The following is a 20,213-nucleotide window of genomic DNA, read 5'->3' as shown; positions in this document are numbered from 1 at the left end:
CTTCTCCTACTAGCCACCTGTGAACAACTCCTTTTACATTTCTTGGCAATAATCCTAGAAATATATTTCTACCCACCTATCCATCACTCATCTTTCCACCCATTCTTCATTCCATCCAACATGGACTTTTAAAGTTCAGCAAAGAAAAGAGCAGGCAAAGCTCCTTCTCTTACAGGACTCTGAGTCTACTGGAAAATCACATAATAAGTAAGAAAACAACTGAATAAAGTATTTTCATATAGCAAATGACATAAAGAATAAATAGAAGAATATAGCTTGGAGAGGAAGTGGCAGCCACTCTACATGGGGGAAGGCAGGGGGGCTTTCCAAGGAAACAATAGCTTAGCTAATATCCAAAAAGGTTAAATTTAAAAGAATACTATTCCAAGTCTAAGAAATTGTAAATGGAAAGACCTTAGAGGCCTCAGCAAGCATGGTGTGTTTCCCGAACAGCAAGAAGGCACTGTTTTTCTAGAACAAGCTCAGTGCAGTCAGGTGTCAGTTGGATTTGGAGGTTCACAGAGAACTTTCTAAGTCAAGGGAATTTGTTTTATTCTAAACACATTAGAAAACCATGGAAAGATTTGAGGGGGGAGGAGTGACATGATCTGACTCATAATGGCAACGAATCCATGTGGCTTCTGGGTAGAGAACAAGAATGGAAACAGAAAAAAAAATTTAAGAGATGGTTGTGATGAATAAATGAGAGATGTGGTGACTTACACTAGCCATGGACTCCTTCAGAGGTGAATATATTAGTGAAATAATTAAGAGACAGAGTTGGCAGATCTTATGGTTGGTTGATTAAGTTATGAGGAATGGGGGGAGGGGCAACGTAGAATGACTTGAGTAGGTCGCAGTGCCATTTATTGAGAATGCCTCTTTGTGAATGAGACTAAACCAGATAAGCAGAGTAAGTTAAGTGTGCCTCCTCTTATTCCATGTTTTCTTGAGATATGAGAGTGTTTATGCTTCCAGAATTTGTAGTTGTCTTCAGAGTTCAGCTTCTCAATGTACCTTTTTAAAAATTTATTTACTTTTTTAGAAAGTTTTTTTTCATTTTACATACCAATCCAAGTTCCCCTCCCTCCCCTTCTCCTGCCCCCCAAATCCCCCAATCCTACCCCATCCTCTCCTCAGAGGGGGTAAGGCCTCCCTTGGGGAGTCAACAAAGTCTGACACACTAAGTTGAGGCAGGACCAAGCCCCTCCACCCTGTGGCAAGGCTGAGCAAGGTTTCCCACCCTAGGGAATGGGTTCCAAAAAGCCACTTCATACACCCGAGATAAGTCCTGGTTCCACTGCCAGGGGCTCCCCAAACAGATCTAGCCACATAACTGTCACCCACATTCAGAGGGCTTAGTTTGGTCCCATGCATGTTCCCCAGCTGACAGACCAGAGTCCATGAGCTCCCACCAGCTTGGGTCAGCTGTCTCTATGGTTTTCTCCATCATGATCTTGACCTCACTTGCTCCTGTAATCCCTCCTCCTTCTCTTCACCTGATGTCTAGGAGCTCAGCCCAGTGCTTGGTTGTGAATTATTGCTTCTGCTTCCATCAGTTACTGGATGTAGGTTCTATGATGACAATTATAATTTTTTATGCATGTATCTCAGAACATGTAAAACATTTGTTGGAGTCAGAGCTACATAAACTCATAGCAATGAGAATTAATTCTCCCTGGGATGTAGGAAAATGAGACAATAAGCAAAATCATGCCTTTTTGTTTTCCAATCCTCTCAATGCAATGAGCAATTTAACTGAGTCACTAGTACATGAGAACACAGAAAGTGGGGTTAGCATGGTGACCTGAAATGTTTAGTCTCAAAATCAACTTCAAGACTAGTGGACTCTTGGATATTTTGTCATTGAAAAGTCTATTAGAGTTCCATATATTTTGGAGTCTATTACAGGCTTGGATCTTATGCATTAACTCTCAGACCACTGCCATTAGTATCTTACATATTATATTGATATGATTCTTTGCAGCTTAAGGTATAAGAATTTGCAGTCAGTAGACTGCTTACTATATAACGTCTATTGGAATCCTAATTAAAGCATGTCCTGCCACATCTCAGTTTACCACACTTTGTCACACACAGGTTAGTAAATATAGGTCCAAAAAAAAAACATAATATGAGCCGGGCGGTGGTGGCGCACGCCTTTAATCCCAGCACTCGGGAGGCAGAGGCAGGCGGATCTCTGTGAGTTTGAGGCCAGCCTGGTCTACAGCGCGAGATCCAGGAAAGGCGCAAAGCTACACAGAGAAACCCTGTCTCGAAAAAACCAAAAAAAAAAAAAAAAAAAAAAAAAAAAAAAAACATAATATGAAATAGATCTTTTAATAGACTTTATTAACTACAACTGATCGGTACATGAACATAGAGACTTCTTGAGCATTAAAATTTTCACACTGGTGAAGAATCCTGTTCTGAATTTTCTATCGCTTGTGAAAGTTCTTTTATGAGGATCATCTTGAACAAGAACCCAGAAAGTGATACTGGAAAACATTACTTCTAAAACATAGAGTCTGTCTGAATGATTAGAAGCAATTGACAAATTAATTGACTGTCTAAAGGTAATACATGGTCTCATCCGGTCATCTTGACCAGAAATTTTACATGCATGCTCTAAACTCCTCTACAAAAAGACCTTATAAACTATTAGCATTTCAACCAATACTCTGTGTTAACAATGCTGAGTCAAGTAGAATCCGGGCAGAAAATGCAGCAGGTGGCCTGCTGTAGACCAGGTGGTTTGCAGTAGTCCCAGAAGGTCTATTAGTGAATGGCATAAGGGGCGACTGTAGCCAATCATTGGCATTTCTTTGCATGACATTTGAACCTAGGAAAAGAAGTGTTTTCCTAACCTCCTCCAGCTGAATGTTTGACCTTAGAGCTTGCTGTTTGCTCCTTTTTTGTCTCAGTCCTCATGACTACAAAATGCTATTATTAGTCATAAGACTATTCAGGCCCTTTTAAATTCCAGTCATGCTACTAGGCGCTCTGACCTAAGCCTAACAGGAAATTCAAAATCCTAATTATTTCCAAGAGGTCTAATTCTTTAGCGTTTGCTTTGAATTTTCCCACCTCCATGTGCAACCAGAAGGTATGGTAAATGTTCATGAGGCTGTGGTCTAAAATCCTTCACAAGCAAGGAGCATATTTCCCAGAGGAAAGTGCTTAAGTGTGTGTACTGTCTACCTTGGAACTGAATCACAGTTTGTCATGGTAGGCTAAGTGGGCGTAGGAGAGCCATCACACCTATGTTTTGTGGAATAAACAGAAAATGTTGTTTATTAAGTAAAGTCCAAGCAACTAGAAAGGGACCCGAGTGACACAGCGGGGAAGGCGGGAAAACAACAAAGTGGAAGGAGAGAGAACGGGTAGTGGGTGAAAGGTAGAGTTGGAAAAGGTAGAAGGCAGAAGGCAGGGGGTAAAGGGGAGAGGGAGGGAATCAACCAGTATGGAATATTCATAATGATCCTATGTGAAAAGCCATTGTTTTGTAAGCTAATTCAAAAAAATTCTTAATTAAGAAAAATATTTGTCTGAAGCCTTGTATAAATGACACACCTCACAAATAACATTCAGCACTTAGCAAGTAGCAATATTATCCGCATTGACATCATTCATTTATGTAAAGGGAGGAACTAACTGACATCACTTGCCATTTCTGCCTGTGCTCCCTGGGTCCTCCAAGTTGACACTACTTTAAGCTAGATCAATGCTGGTGTCTATTTGTGTACATCTACATTGCTAGTCTTCATTGTTAGAATGATAATCATAATCACCTATTGTTCTCAGAGCCAGGCCTATCTTTGACAATCTTGGTGACACAAACATCTTATAGGTATGCAGAAATCACTGAGAGGACCCCCAGTTAAATCTGTTGCATCGTAGGATTTCTTTAAATTTTTTCGTACATTTATTTATATATTTATTTTGTATAGTGTGGGGGACACACATGTCACAGTGCTGATGCCTTAAAGCATGTGTGGAAGTCAAGGGGCAACAAGTGGGAACCAGTTCTCACTTTCTACATTGTGGATCCTAGGGATCGGATTAAGGTCTTCAGATTTAGAGAAAAGCCATCACTAAGCCATCTCACCGGCCCCTCGCCATTTTCCGTATTGTTACTTAACTAGCAGACACTTCTCTGCTATAATCACAACAAAGGAAGCGAGTGAATTGAGTATAGTTTTGTTGACTTCTAATACTCAATGACACATAGAAAATTTTCAGGAAGCGGAAGATACAAGAAAGGTATAGACTCTTACATTTTGTATTACACATGTTGGTTGTATTAGCCCATACATTGTATTATCATGAATAATTTCCTTATATGGGCTCCCTGCTAACTTAAATTTTCTTTAAAGTGATAAAGTTAAGTAAAGAGTGTAATGACATATAGGTCTTCAATAAGAAGTTTCAAGGGAATTATATTCATATGTATGTATCATACAAGCTGACATCAATTAAAACCCAAATTAATGAGGCAATCTAAGTTAAAAGGGGCTTTTCTACCTTCCTGAACCATGTGTGAACTGTTTTTAATAGCAGAATGAGCTGCTTCCATGATGAGTGAGTGAGTGAGTGAGTAAGTGGATGAGTAGAGAAAATGAAAGAAAAAGTCATGTGTCCAAAACCTGGGATCTAGCACTAAACTGTCACTAAGAAGAGGCAATCACTGTGTTTGGAATCAAAACAGAACAGAAGGAGGATCCTTTAGGTCAAGAATGGTAAGGGATTGCAGAGTTTCTGAGAAACAAGCAGTAACAGGGAGATCTTCCTTAAGAATTCCTTAGCCTCCCCACCCCCCTTTCTTGGAACATCCTGCTTTCTTGGTGATTTCAGAATGCATAGAAGAGAAAAAAAGAGAGGGTCAGTCTTCCTAGGGAAGAGCCCCCTCTGACTATCTAATACCAAATAGTACTGGATAAACATACAGAAGCAACACTAAATGAACTCAACAGGTTGTATTAAGTGTGTGTGGGGTATGTGTGTTTGTGTTTGTGTGTGTGTGTGTGTGTGTGTGTGTGTGTGTGTGTGTGTGTGTGTGTGACAATAACAATTAAAGAAAAAGAGGCTATTGACTTGAAAGAGAAGGGGTAATATGAGAAGGGTTGGAGTGAAGAGGGAGAAATGATGCAATTACATTTTAATTAAATAAAGTTTAAAAACATAGCTTTTAAAAAGAATGAGAGGAGAGAAAAAAGAGACTGAACAGAAGATGACTCTTGAAGAAAAGAGTGACTTAAAGAAAAGAAAGGGCTTAAAGGATGAAAAGAATGGCAAAGAGCACTCCCAAGCCATCCTGAACGTAGAGAGTTGCATAAAGATAACAAAACACAAGCATGCCATCTCCCTTGCTCACCACCAACTCCAGTACAGCTGGCTTACTGCCAGATGGCATGGTTATTGGTCAAGAGATCTGAGAGCTGCTTAGAGACATGGAATATTAGATACGTAGCATAAGACGGAACAAACTATCAAAGAAGCTGGCTATTCAACAGGCCAGGCAAGGGTCAACCAGTGAGTCCAGAACACTTGCTTTGTGCTCGGGTGACTCAAAGCCACCAGCATGTCTGGAAGGACAAGGCTAAAGGAAAGGAGGAGAGAGATGTGGTGATCCTCACAGAAAACCAGCAGAAATGACTTAAAACTGAGGCCAAATGGTTGTTAAGGCAAAATAAATAAATAATAAGTAAATAAACTGCAGATAGCCTTAGCACAGGCAAAAAGAGACATAACTTTATAACTAGCATTCATTCTGCTTTATTATCTGGAATATGATTGATTCAGATTTCCATTACTTAATTAGCTATCGATTTTGTCAGGAACGTTTTTTTCAAGTTAAACGGAAGATGGCATTAGTGAAAGATGTGTCTTCGAGAAAAGGACAAGATGAGGCCAAGCTGATAGGGGAAAGGTGCCCGAGTAAGAACACCCAGCTATTATCACACAAAAACTCCGAGAATGTTATAGCAGAGAGTTTTCTAGGAGGGAATGATGCCTACTCTGCCTGTTAGTGTTTGTTTCAAAGTTCATCCAAGCTTTAAAGAAGGAGAAAATTAACACTAACTGGATCATTGCAGAAGAAAAAGATTAACCCTCCCCCCAAAAAAATCACATCCACTGACTGCTTTCAAAGTCCTACTTTTGACAATTTTTTCAATATTTGTTTTAATTCTATAGTATTTAAGTTTGGGGACTAAAGGGAAATCCGTGTGCTATCATATTCTCAAAAGATTCATTTTGTTAGTATGTGCTTGAAAGGTTCCAGGGCATGCAAGAAATATATCCATGTGGAGAGAGGAGATTTGTAATTGCAATTTTGCTGTCTTCTTTCCTCCTTGCCTAAAAACTACTTTATTTTAAAAGACAAAAACAAAAAGAACCACCTCATTTGGTATCAGTGACCTTGTAAAAACATTCAGGCAATAATTTACTGAAAAAATAATATAGGATATGCAAAAAAAACAAGCTGTAAATATATGTATCTTATGACCAAAAGTACATACCTGAAAGAAGTTATATTAAAAGTATTTTAAAATTCCTCAGTAGAGAAATTCAAGTTGTAATTTGAAGGTTGTTGCTAGAGAAATCAGTAATAAGATGACACCTTGGACAAAAATAATGTTTGTTAGGGGACAGCAACTTCGTTTTTGTCCAAAAGAATACTCAAACTATATCCATAGAGTGATTGAGTATTAAAGGTGGTTACAACTGTAAAATTATTTGATCTATCATTTCATTTCATAGGCACAAAAAAAATCTCATGCTTCCACCACGATGTTTAGAAATAAATTACCAAATTGTTAAGAGCTAGTAAGTGACCATCCAGATCTTGAGGTCATCTCACCAATTCTAAGGAGGCATAAATTCTAGAGTTCTTTAGTTTTGTATGACCTAATCAATTAAAACTTGGCAGGGATTAGAGAAATAGAACATACTAGCATGTCAATATTTGTAGAATAAACCTCACTGAATCAAGAATGAAATGACAATTTTTTTTTTTTTTTTTTTTTTTTTTTGGTTTTTCGAGACAGGGTTTCTCTGTGTAGCTTTGCGCCTTTCCTGGATCTCGCGCTGTAGACCAGGCTGGCCTCGAACTCACAGAGATCCGCCTGCCTCTGCCTCCCGAGTGCTGGGATTAAAGGCGTGCGCCACCACCGCCCAGCTTGAAATGACAATTTTAAGGACTCTTCAGCAAGTTTCTAACAGGAAAAAATAAATCCAGAGGCCAAAGTTGGGAAGAGCAAAGAAAGATTATGAATAGACACCATGTGAAATAGAAGTCATGTATGTCTGAGGGAAGAGGCCCGAGGTATATGTTTCACAGCTGTCTTTAGAGAAATGACTGGATAGGGGTGGGGGCAGTGTGTAGTGTCCTCTCTGATGAGGAAAGGAGAGGAAATGAATTTAAATTACGAATAAAGGAATTTAAGTTAGATGGAAAGTTTTTTTTACTGGCACCAAAGGCTTTGTAAACCCTGGAAAGGATTCCTCGGGAGGCTTTCTAATTCCCTATCTGGATGTATTTACAAGAAGAAAGATACCCATCAGCCCTGGGTGACTGAATCAGAGACCTGCAGGAATTTGCTTTCAGCTGAGTTCTGTGAGTGCAGGTCCATTTCTGTCCAGCCCAGTGCAGGCCCCAGAATAGCCAGTGACATTGCTCCCAAGAACAACCCAAAGCAATCACTTCCTTGGAAAATCAATTGGCATCTGCTCGTTGGTTATAAGTGGAATGTACAATTATAATACATTCTGGTTTTTATTTTCTTTTTAGCCTGGTTTCCAGTGGAAAGAAAGAAGGCTTATGAAATCTCTCTGGCAGGCTGTACACTGCTTAATACATTTTCATTTTCCTTCTGCAGGCTGGTTACAACCAAATCTCTTAGAAAAAAGTGGAGACCAAAGTAACAGACATGAACCCTTCAAGTGGGGAGTGGGCAGTACCCTTTCCTCTTGCTCCGGAGGGAAATTTCTTTCCCTCCTCCTCAGTCTCTCCTTCCTTATCTTCGAAAAGACTACATCAAGTTTTCTGCACACTGAGAATTTCACTTGCTTCAGTTCCAACATAAAAACAGCATCCATACTAGCACTTTGTACCAAATCCTCTAATTGATTCTCTTTCTCTGTTTACACAGCTGTGCATCTGTTCACCCATTGTTTTCACTGCATCAATTGTCTGGTTTTTTTATTGTGAGCTCCTAGAGGCAAGGTGTGGAGCCTGTTCCATTTACTTTATACAGCACTGTGTACATATGTGCAGGTGTGACTGTGTTTGGCAATAATGGTTCCTGGTATGACTGAATGTTTAAAAAAAATTATTGTGCATTGATCAAAGCTGTAAAGAATTGGCTCAGAGAGAAGGGTCTTTGTGATCTCCTGATTCTCTTACATGCAGCACAACAGAGTCATAATCATTGTCAGGGCTCATCAGGGCATTGAACAGAGTGAACAGGGTCCAGCCGGCCACTGGAAAGGCTGATAAATCAGGATTGGAAATTGAAAATAACCAAACAAACAAGGAAGCATTTATTTAGGAGTTTGACCCCAAGCATGACCTGCCCATCTTTTGTGTGAAAGCCCCATCTTGCTGGGATTCTCAGTTCAGAGCACTGGTGGTCACATGGGCTGTTGCATGTCATGCACCCCACAGAAGACTATAAGTTCACAGCATCCGGGTTGTCTTATGTCTTTGATTTTAACCCTTGGAAAGCACAAGTCTTCTTCTTCTTCTTCTTCTTCTTCGTCTTCTTCTTCTTCTTCTTCTTCTTCTTCTTCTTCTTCTTCTTCTTCTTCTTCTTCTTCTTCTTCTTCTTCTTCTTTTTCTTCTTCTTCTTCTTCTTCTTCTTCTTCTTCTTCTTCTTCTTCTTCTTCTTCTTCTTCTTCTTCTTCTTCTTCTTACCAGAATTAGTATTTCTACCTTCCCACTAATTCCTGTAAAAATACCCTCCAATCTTCCCTTTTATCTCTCAGTTGTCCTCATTGACCCAAAAAGACAGAGATGAGTCAATCCACATTGCTTGTTGGGTTAAAAAATTCCATTTTTCCTTAGGGATCTTCAAAGTTGTGTTTTTCAAAGGACAAAATGACTAATAGAAATCTACCCCTCGGGGTAAGTACAAGAAATGACATTAAACTTAATCTAAGAAATATTTTCTAGGCATCAGCTATGAGGCACTCACGGTGTTCCGGGGAGAATGAAATGAATCATAGCTTCTGTCTTTAAAATGTAGAAGAGCAAAGGCTAGAGAGATGGTTCTTTGATTAAAAGTATATCCTGCTCTTCCAGAGGACCAGAGTTCTGCTTCCAGCACCCACTTTGGGGAGCTCATAACCACCTGTAACTCCAGGTGTAGGGGAAACTGACTCCTTGTACCTCCATGAGGACCTGTACTCATATGCACAACCCATACATAGACACATTCACACACACAGACACAAACACACACACACACACACATTCATGCATGCACACACAGAGATATACACACATATTCATAATTATGTATGCACATACATGTGTGTTTGCACATACACAGATATATATACATATATAATCATAATTAAAATACTCAAAAGGTTAATGGTTAAAATGTGTGTGTATACATTAATTTAAGATCATATTAAGTGATCTTAAAAATAAGAATGTTGTCATATTGTAAGAGTGAAGACAGAATCATATATATTTAAAGTATATTCAGTAGACAGAGCCTAGACATCCTAATAATTGATAGCTCCTACTAGAATTGCTTAGTACAACATCATTTATAACTATTTTGTAGGAAAGACTTTTGTAAATAAAATTTTACCATAGATAATAGGCAATTTGGTTTAATTGTTGAGGGGAGGAAAGAATTATCACATTCAAATAATAATAATAATAAAATTATCATCTAGAACACTGAAGTCAGTATGACCACACCAAAATTGGACCTCAACCATGCTTTGATGTCTGGAGTCTGGTTCTCATCCTGTTCTTCCTGGGATGTTTCAAAGTCTTGATCACTTCCCAAGATCACAGAAAACATTTTTTCTCTCCATGCTTCTTCCAACCCTGCTCTTATTCATGGTCATTTCACAGAACAAGTAGCAAGATAAACTTGAAGTTTTTCACATGTGTTTTGGAGACACAAGAATCAACTAAACAGGAATATGCCAACCCTTAACTTTTGAAAACAAATTGGTTGATAGATTATTGTAGGTAAAATATTGTATTTAATTAATTGATTACCAAATAAAGTATTGCCTAGATGACTATTGTAACTGATCATAATGCAAATGATGAGATGACTTAATGCAAAGATTTTATAATACAGCTAGCTTAAGCCTAAAAATTTACATGCTTTTTATATTTTGGTTCAGCTTAAGATTTGTTCTATATTTTCAAATATTTAGATCCATGAAAGAAGACTTTATATCTTATTCTCTTTGAATATTTACAATTAAAAAGACATAACATTCATTTGTTTTTCCATCTGTTATTTGGATGGCTTCTGGCCAGCCTGAACCACCATTATGTTCTTAACACTGTAGTCTCTCTGAAGACTCATTTCATTTGCTTGCTTTACTGAATAAGTATCTGCCTTCCTTATTTCCTCAGTAAAGATAGCTTTCCCTGGGAAATAACATGTTGCAAAAAAAAAATATGAACCTACAATAAAAAAATTTCACGGAGACTTTCTATCAAATATCACCACTTAAACTGTCGTAAGAGGTAATTTTAGATCCCAACCACCTCTCCTCTAGCCTTCCAAACTAAAGTCACCATTTCTCAAATACGTTTGCATTTTGAGTAGTTGGTTCCACACTCCTATTGCCCCTATTCCAAACTAATAGAATCCAACCATGTCATATATAACTTAGAGATGTAAGTATTTTCAACTTTTACCAGATCAATTAGTGTTGCCCCCTTTGACCTTATAACTGAAGTCATGAGACCATTGATGGGTTTTATAAACAAGAAGAAATGAAAATCTCACTAACCAAACTTAAAAGAAAGCCAGTGATTTAGCAATCTAGATACTTGGTGGTGGCTTACTATGACCCTAGAATGTTTTCTTTCTTCTATTTACCAAGATTTAGCTGTCAATTAAGATTTGATCCTATTCCAGTAGAAAGGATTTTCACAATCTACAACCTTGAGTTTCTGTTAATTAAAATGAAAATGGGCTCTCTCTGCTTCTAAACTTTATATCAGCCATGGACTAAATCAATAGGCTTCTCTATAGGAAAGAAAGTGGCTTCCAGGAACCTCAAGGTGCCTAACTCATTAATTTTTTTCTAAGTTCATCCATTTCTGAACAACTCAAATGTGCAGTTGTAGTACTGTATTGAGTTCAGTAGCAGTACTGATCAATGAACATGTGTTATGCTCTTGATATGACTATGCATCAGTATGGTAATATTTAGTATACCTTGCAAAACTTAAAATGTAGTCCCTGGATGATGTTGTTGGGATAAGATTTGGTAGTTTTGTTTTACTGATTTCTGGTTCACCAATTTTTCCCTTCAGCACTGTGTGAAAAAAAATAGAATCTTTCATCTCCCTGCCTTTATTCATTTGCTGCACAGTTGTAGGATTAATTGAGAGTAGGCAGACAACACAATTAGCAAGGAAGTGGCCCAAAGGGCACATTTATGTATTCCCTCTTTCTTCATAAACCATAAGAAGATAATCAGCCTGCTTTATGTTGGAAATTCAAGACTGGTTAGGAGAGGCTATGCTAATATATGTATTGAACCCTTTTTCTGGATGTCTGAGAAAATGCTATGTGCTTTCTTAAATGTTATGACACATCTATAAATAACAATTTGGAATAGCAATACACATTATATTCAATGGTTTTATAGAATTAAATCTCAGTACTATAGAATCGTATGATCATAGATCATACCTGGTTGCTGGAACCCAACCCACAAGGCTCTTGTATCCCAGAATGAATGGTACCACAGGCAACAGTTCTAATTCCACTTACCAAATGCAGTAAATATGCCACCTTATTCTTGAATTAAGCCAATCCTAAAAATAAAATAATAAAACTAATTCTTTTTTTAAAAGACTGTTTCAACGCTTCCAGTGATGAAAGAAAGTCTTTTTATTAAAACTTCTCCTTATCCAGTAAATAACCACATGTTCAACAGCAATAAAATATTGGTGAGAGATAAACATTCTTCATTTCAAAGCAAGGAGCCTGCTGAACGGTGATACAGTTTCAAAAGTATGTTATTTGACAAGGGAACTCTCATCATACTCCTGAAAAAATTTTACGCTGCTGTGATTTTGTTTGTGGGTTTTTCTTTTCTTCCAAATTGAAGGAATGTACTTAACTCTAATCAGAACCATCAAAGCCTTTTAAAATGCCCATAGAATTTAAAATGTCTGGCTTTAAAAAGAAAATAAAGTGTTTAAAATCTCAAGTGCTGGTTTTCTTTCCCTGTTGAGTTCTGGATTTCAGAATGGCAAGATGTGTTTATTTATAAGGGATCTAACAAGTATTTATAAAAACTTAGCCATGTGCCAGGCCCAGTTCTAGTCACAAGATATGTTCTAGTCTAAAAGAAACAGGTTTCCAGCCTCCAGGTAGGGAACTAGAAGAAGGTATACTGATACATGCCTCTAGTTCCAGCACTTAAAAGGTAGAGGCAGGAGATGCAGAGGTTCATCATCATCCTCAGCTACATAACGAGGTTGAAGCCAGCCTGGGCTATCTGAAACCCCTTCAAGGAAAAGAGAAGGAGATGGAGAGGGGGAAGAAAAGGAAAGTTACTGGAAGAGCAGTTCATGTGAAGGCAGACTTTGAGTGATTATGATGCACGATTAAGGAAGGAAGTTCTAACCGCAAGTATAGAATTCAAGAGAGATTAGAGACACATGTGAATGAGTAGTTTATTTTAGAGTAGAAGAAGAGAGTCCTTTGTGAGAGAGTGATGTTCGAACTGAGGTTTAAATGATTGAGAGCTCATCCATACGGTGGTCTTGGGGAAAGGATGATGCCTGGCGAGGGGTGGAAGGATGGCTGACGAAGCCTAGCAGAAGGCTTCTGTGTATGGTCTGAAGGTGGTCAGGCATCCTCCTCAGACACCCAGCTCAGGGTTCCCAAAGACCACAGCCCAGTACACAAGACAACCACTCAAAATAATGATAAAGAGAAGGAGGAGGAGAGAAAGAGAGAGGGGATAAGGAGGAGAAAGCTGTGCTCTGTCTCTTTTACTGTGCTGGGTATTGGATTGGTCAAAGCCACCATAAGGTTTACAAATTGATAGGAAGGAACACAAAGGAGAGGTGAGGAATTGGGACCATGTTAAAAATTTCCAAAGTATAAGTTTTTCAAGGACCAAGGTAGCCTCCACCTTTTAACTTGTTCATGATGATTTTTTTTCTTTTGTTTGGTTTTTTTTTTTTTTTGGTTTTTGGTTTTTGGGGATTGGGGAGGGGGGCATCTGTTGTTGGTTTGGTTTTTCTTTCTTTATTTTATTTTTTTTTTTGAGGCAGGGTTTCTTTGTGTAGCCTTAGCTATCCTAGAACTAACTGGACTAGGCTGGCCTCAAGGTCACAGGGATCCACCTGCTTCTGCCTGGGATTAAAGGTACGCGCCACCATCGCCTGGCCAATGATTTTTATTTACAATATTTTGTATCATTTTCCTTATGGTTGCTTCTAATGCTTTGCAATTCATTTGTAAAGAATATTCTTAAAATATCTATTTATAAAAATTAAAAATGAAGCTGGAGAAATGGAGTTAGGAGTTAGAAGTACCTGCTGCTCTTACAGAGGATCAGGATTCAGTTCTCAGCCCTCACATTGAGTGACTTATAACTCACTGTAACTCCAATTCTGGAGAATTCAGTGTCTTCTTCTGGCTCCCATGGGGACATGAACACATATGATAATATACATACACTTAGGAACATATACATTAAATAATACATTTTTAAGTTAAAGGTATCATCAATTAATATATTTGAAAAAAAACCCTTATGTTATTGTCTTCAGCTCCTTTAAATTCTAGACATTGTTGGTACAGCCATTTAATTCTTACCTCTTTTATCCTAAAAACCTTGTCAATGACAATTCATCTAATAAGTGCATGTTGAACCATATACTTAATCATACAATTATTATGTGAAGAAAATGAAGTTTGAATATTTCTTGCTTATAGTACTTTGCCATATTTCTAGCTCATTCTTCCAAAATAAACTGATATGCAGTGAGTTTTAAATTGCCTGTGTAAGTAATATTACCACTCCTATCTTTCAGTGTTTCAATCCTGAATACTTTGATTTGTTTCATACACAGTGACTATAACACTCTTTCCAATAGGGTTATGAGTGGCAAAGTAAAAATTAAAGTCTCCTTACATTACTAGCAACAAAGAGCCTTTTAACTAGTAATTAGTTTAAAGGAAGTTCTTCTAGTTAAGAGAGAGGGGGAAACTTCTTTTAAATATATGTAGTAAATTATCAGTACATGTTAAATCAAATGCCAATCTCATGGTCTAAAAATGACAACTCAAATCTCTCAGGTTATTTTCTGTACTACAGTATTGCACTTTAAAAGGGGGGAATTTGCCTTTGTATTGTAGATCTGTGTTTTGAGTGTGGATCCGTGAAAGCTATTCAGGGGGAACTAAATTCAATTGAATGTACAACATACACCCAGTAATAACTCTTTAGGACTTCTACTCATGTTGTATCTCTTTCTCCTCTTCCATTTTCACCACAATCAGAAAGAAAGCATAAATTTAGCAGAAGTCATTATGAAAACTACTCTAGTCTATTGAAGGGGTTGTCAACCTGTGGGTCCCAACCCCTGTGGTTGCATATCTGATATCCTACATATCAGATATTTACACTATGATTCATAACAGTAGCAAAGTTATAGTTATGAAGTAACAGTGGAAATAATTTTATGGTTGAGGGTCACCAGAACATGATGAACTGTATTAAGAAGATTGAGAACCACTGATCTAATGCAATTAGTCATTGTGAGGGGAGGGACGACAGTTTTCTTTTCAACTATAGTTGAATAGAAAAGAGGGGAGGGACTATAATTCCTTTTCAACATTCTATCTCCACTATCAGTATTGTGGTTTGTACTTAACCAGTGCTTATGGTATTGAAGAATAATGTATCAAGAGGCATACATGGCATCTATCGTCCTGTGTCAGAAATCAGCTCACAATTTGGAGAGTTCTTTCTCATGGAAGCAACTCTGCTTGCAGGGTCTTACCTCCTTAGCTGTCTGCTTCTAGCCAGTCTATTGTAAAGAGTCATACAACACATGCAGAGGGCTGGAAAAGTCCAGCATTTGTGTCCATTTATTGCCAATGAACTTTATTACCAGGTAGTTTGAGGTCCCATGGCTTTCTGAGTAGAGAAGATGTCCAAATCACTCAGGGCTGAGTATTTATGTCTCAATACCCATAAGAGGTGAAAATCACACTGATAATGGAGCCACCCTCAGTTCTGAGGAAAAATTGTGCAGGCTTCATGGGGAAGTGGTATGCCAGAGGCTGGGCATTACAATTCTATAGATTCGTTTTGTGTTGAATACCAATTACAGCAAAATCCTAGAACCATACTCTGACCACAGCCACTAGTTGCAGACAGGTCAATTACTTCAAATCAATTAAAAGCAAAAAGAGTAGACTGTGTGGTTCCCTAGTCACACTAGCCATATTTTTAAGAGCTAAACAGCCACATGTAACAAGTGGATACCATATTAGAAAGCAGAAAATATGGAACATCTGTTTTATTACAGAGAACATTAGAGAGTACTATTCTAGAATATACCACTTATTGCAAAAATACTTCAGATTGGATACCCAATTCTACGTTTACTTCCTAATCAACAAAAGGTGACTTTCAAATCTTGTTGACCTAAATTCTGATGTTTCTGTTTAAATCTTTTCTGAACAACAAATACAGATATCTCCTGGGCACATCTCTGTGCAACACAACAAAACACATGAGAGTATCTGTTAGGAAAAGCAGTGAGGTTCTGAAGCCTGGCTTCAGTGGGGAAAATCTCACATGACGTGGGAAGTGTCTCAGTGAGGGCGATGTATGAAGAGGGTGTATCTGCTTGACGTGTGTCAACATGGAAAGGAAATTTACACAAGCCAAAGCCAGCCACATCCCTTTGGATAAGTCATGAAGAACAGCTTCTAATTCAACATGTATTCAAAGGAGGTAGAAAACGTATCTTTTGAAAGATACATTTGACTTTTCTTAATTTTCTTCCTCAGGCATTACTTCCTCACAAATTGGCTTGTGAGGAATAATAAATGCCCAATTCATTCCTAAAGGGAATAGAACTACTGAAAATTGAGTACATGATGATGGGAACTAGTAAAGACAAAAGGTGCCTGATCTATTTGCACAAACATGTATATATGTGTTAGCTTTGTGTGACCGTAACCAATATGTTAAAAAAGAGAAGTGTCTCTGGGGTATGGTTTTGGAAGTGTCATGTCATGAGCTCTTGACTTTTGTTTCGAGCCTTTAGTGGTACATTATAGTGGCAGTGAGTGGAAGAGGAAGCTTGTTCATTTTGTGATAGCCAAAAAACAAAGGAGAAACATCAGGGTACCAATATTTCCTCAAGGGCACTCCCCCAGTAACCTAACTTCCTCCTACTAGGCCGCGCCTCTTAAATGTCCACCACCTCCCAATGACTGCACAGACTAACCAGGCATTTAACATATGGACCTCTGGAGAGATTCCAAATCTAAACTATAGGAATATATTCATAAAAATAAACACATACTTGTTTACATAAATGTAAAAAAATGTGCTCTCTCTCTTCTTATCAATACATAAGGATTTGTATTATATCTTAAATGTGCACTGAAATTTTTATGTGTTTATATATTTCTGCTACACAATTTCTCATATGATAAATTGTATCTACTAAGAAATTCTCATATGATAAAAATACAGTCAGTAATAATTATTATTTTTACTTTATATACAATTGAATTAAAGCATCCTCATTTTTTCACTTCAGAAGCTGTTCTGGAAATAAAGCAAATCCTGTGAAGAGACAAGCCCCAGCCCCAGTGGTACTACAAGAAAAGTCAAACAAGGACATCTGTCCTCAATTCTACTGGCCAGCCAAGCCTAAATGTAAGTTTGAAGAGGGAGGGAGGGAGGCACCAGCCATGGGGTGGTTCACATGTGAAGCAGACACTTGATGCCATGGAGTGCATCAAGAACTAGGCAGATAGGTATGCAGCCTTTCTGCAAATACTATTGTCCTGTCTCCCATACTATCTACACTGCTGAAAAAGACTTAAGACTATCACTAATATCGAGTTTAAAAAATAAACTCACAGTAAAATACAGAGTGCGAGCCTGGATGATTTTAAGTCCAGGCATGTTGAAATAGAGTCTTAGAATAATCGTTTCCATAGGACCTGAGTAGGTATCCAAGTGTTCACCAGATGCTAACAGCTAGATTGTACAGAGAAAAATTGCTAGCTTAAGCTTCTTTTCATGATTCAGCAAAGGACTTTAAGTAATAAAAGATCTGGAGATTTGTAAAATAAATAATTCCAGTGCAAATGGGAAAATTAAAATAATCTTATCATCTCTCAGACATGTCTATATGTGTTTTTCTACCATTATCATATTTCTCTTAATTGGGACCATTTTTTTCCAGCTGATATTTTATAGTTTGAAGTTATGAGCTAAAATGGAGAAATTATTCATTTCAGATGACTGAAGTGATATGTACGGAATTTTCCCAAGGACAGTCTAGGATGTTTGAAATACAGCATGATATAACAAATATGGTTTTGTTCACATGTGGTATTCAATACATCCACAGTGAAAAGTAATAACAGCATAGCAGAATCTTTTATTCTTTAATTGATGTCTCAATAGAAGCAATAAAAATGTAAAGTACATCATTAACTTTTGAACTTTGATGGAAAAAAAAGTCCACATCATACCATCCGTTTCTGACAAGTAGACATTATACCTACACCATCCTTTGCTTATTACTGTTGCCTGGTTTTTAGTGTGACTTTTGGACTCATGGTTTGAGAGTTCCTAATACATAACAGCACAATGACTTTTTACAGTGTAGTTTTAGTTTATAATTAAAAGATTGATTTGTTAAGATTTTTCAGGTTTTTTTGTGTTCTTGTGCTAGAGAACCACTTGAACAAAAAGACACATCCAGCACAGCATCCCGCCACATGATCATATCCTGTCTCGAATCCATTCAGAGTACCTGGAGGAATGTAAATAATTTAATGATTTTACTAAGATATTACATTTTTAATACAGATACTGCCAATTATTTGGACTGGGTTCCATCAAAGCCAGATGTTCTCCAAATAAAATATTCACCACGCAAAGCCATTGAATAAAATATACATGTTTGCTTAAGCAGCAGATTATAGGATTCAGGTTGATGGAGTCTGTTGGAGAAGCAAGTGAGAAGAGGCACAGCATGGGCTGTATCCACTCTTGGGGAAGGCTGTGAACTAAATCCCAGAGAAACTCTGTAGCTGTTACAACCAACTACAGACTCGGCTTCTGGATTTCTTGTAACAAAATCTTGCTGCCAAGGACACTGATGGACTCACCCAGTAAAAAATTACAATAATAATGTTCAACTAAATCATAAAAAACACAGAAGGTGATTATTACAGGGCAAAGAAGGGGAATTGCTTGTAAAAGTTGTGGTAGAAAGATCAAAAATACATTTTATTGGACTTTTTAAAAATTAAGTTCTTTGTTTTTAAACTAAGGTGAAAAAGTAGTAAAATGTAAAGGTGACTCAATAAACTATTTCATTCAATAGTCAAGAGTAGTGATTCGGCAAGTCAAAGTAAAAATCACCGTTATTCAATATGGAGAATTCAGGCAAGTCTGAAGCTTTAATCACGAGTTTTCTAATGAAAATAACCATCTGAAAGTCATTTTAAAGAATTTTGATTGAAAGAAGAATAAAGAATTGTTGAGGATATGTCTTTTTCCTTGTCAAAATGAATTGGGTTTATGCTTACTTTCACACAGAACTAAAAGTCTGTGTTTTTTCAATGTCCTTTTAAGTTCTGCAAAGACGTTCATTTGACACAATATAGAAAATGACCCAAATACATAAATATAAATACTATGACAGGCATACAATTAGAGAAAGAGAAACAGATCATTGTATACCTCCGTGGTTTCCAAAATTATACAAGGGAGCTTTCTAAATTATTTTTAATTAGGTAGAGCTCCTTTCCTGATCATTTTTTACCTTCTAAAGCACAGATTACCTATGCATATACCGCAGACATCTGGGTACACATATTCCATACTTTCTTCAAATGAAATAGCCTATCTGCAAGTGATTAAAAAATATAGAAACAAACTTCTGACCACTGAATATCTAGCATGCCTTATACAGAGTAAGCACCAGATAATATGGGTTAGGCCCACAAATTCTCACTTTCTGTTTATCATTAATGTGTCTCTTGGAGTCACACTGTAAGTGGTAGTGTCTCACACATAAGAATTAATGGAGTACATCTGTAACCAAAAATATCCATGGAAAACTTGCTGAATTGATCTATATCTGTTTTATTAATCAAGTCCAGTACAGAAAAACTTTCTTGTGGTTGTACTGTTTTAGAGATAGAGTTGAGAAACTACAGTTTAATTCAAAAGTTGTTTGAAACTTTGAAGAACATGGGGTTTTATGTTATATGACATCAGTAAAGTTCAGTCCTTGATGGCTATAATTCTAAATATATAAGGATATAAATATCCTTATATATACTTTTACTGTAAAACATTATGCAAGTAACTGTTCAATATGGAATTTACTTCTTAATGCCATTCTCCTCTTTCCTCAATCTTTTAAATAAAAAGGTTTTTGAAAAAAGCACCATTTTTAAACTAGTTTGGTATGAACAGCCTTTAGCTGAAGCAGATGCCTGGAAATCAGAGGCCTCAGATACTATCCTTCATTCTCTACCAATTTGGAATGTGGCCTTGGGCAAGTCATGAGAGCAAAATCTACAATAAAAGAAGTAATAATGCCTTACATGTGCATGGCATTTTATGGTTTAACAGCACACTTTCACATACAATATCTTATTTAATCTTACCCCCAGTCTCCCGAGAGGAATATGGTAGTATTATAAAAATTTTCCATTTTAAAGAATAGGGATTTGAGAGCCAGAAGAACTAAATCACAT

The 20,213-nt window shown here is 37.3% G+C and overlaps 1 protein-coding gene across 1 annotated transcript in view; it reads left to right on the top strand.

The window, feature by feature from the left end:
* Positions 1 to 20,213, top strand: part of Col8a1 (collagen type VIII alpha 1 chain) — a 137,909-nt gene that overhangs the window by 65,185 nt on the left and 52,511 nt on the right. The window contains exon 2 of the mRNA XM_052740928.1: positions 17,024 to 17,142. The gene's annotated coding sequence lies outside the window, so the exon portion shown is untranslated. The remainder of the gene's footprint in view (positions 1 to 17,023; positions 17,143 to 20,213) is intronic.

This window comes from Peromyscus californicus, unplaced genomic scaffold (genome assembly GCF_007827085.1).
Source record: "Peromyscus californicus insignis strain IS unplaced genomic scaffold, ASM782708v3 Scaffold_16__1_contigs__length_79575227, whole genome shotgun sequence".
Classification (NCBI taxonomy): Eukaryota; Metazoa; Chordata; class Mammalia; order Rodentia; family Cricetidae; genus Peromyscus; species Peromyscus californicus.
This window is presented reverse-complemented; position numbering and strand designations above follow the sequence as displayed.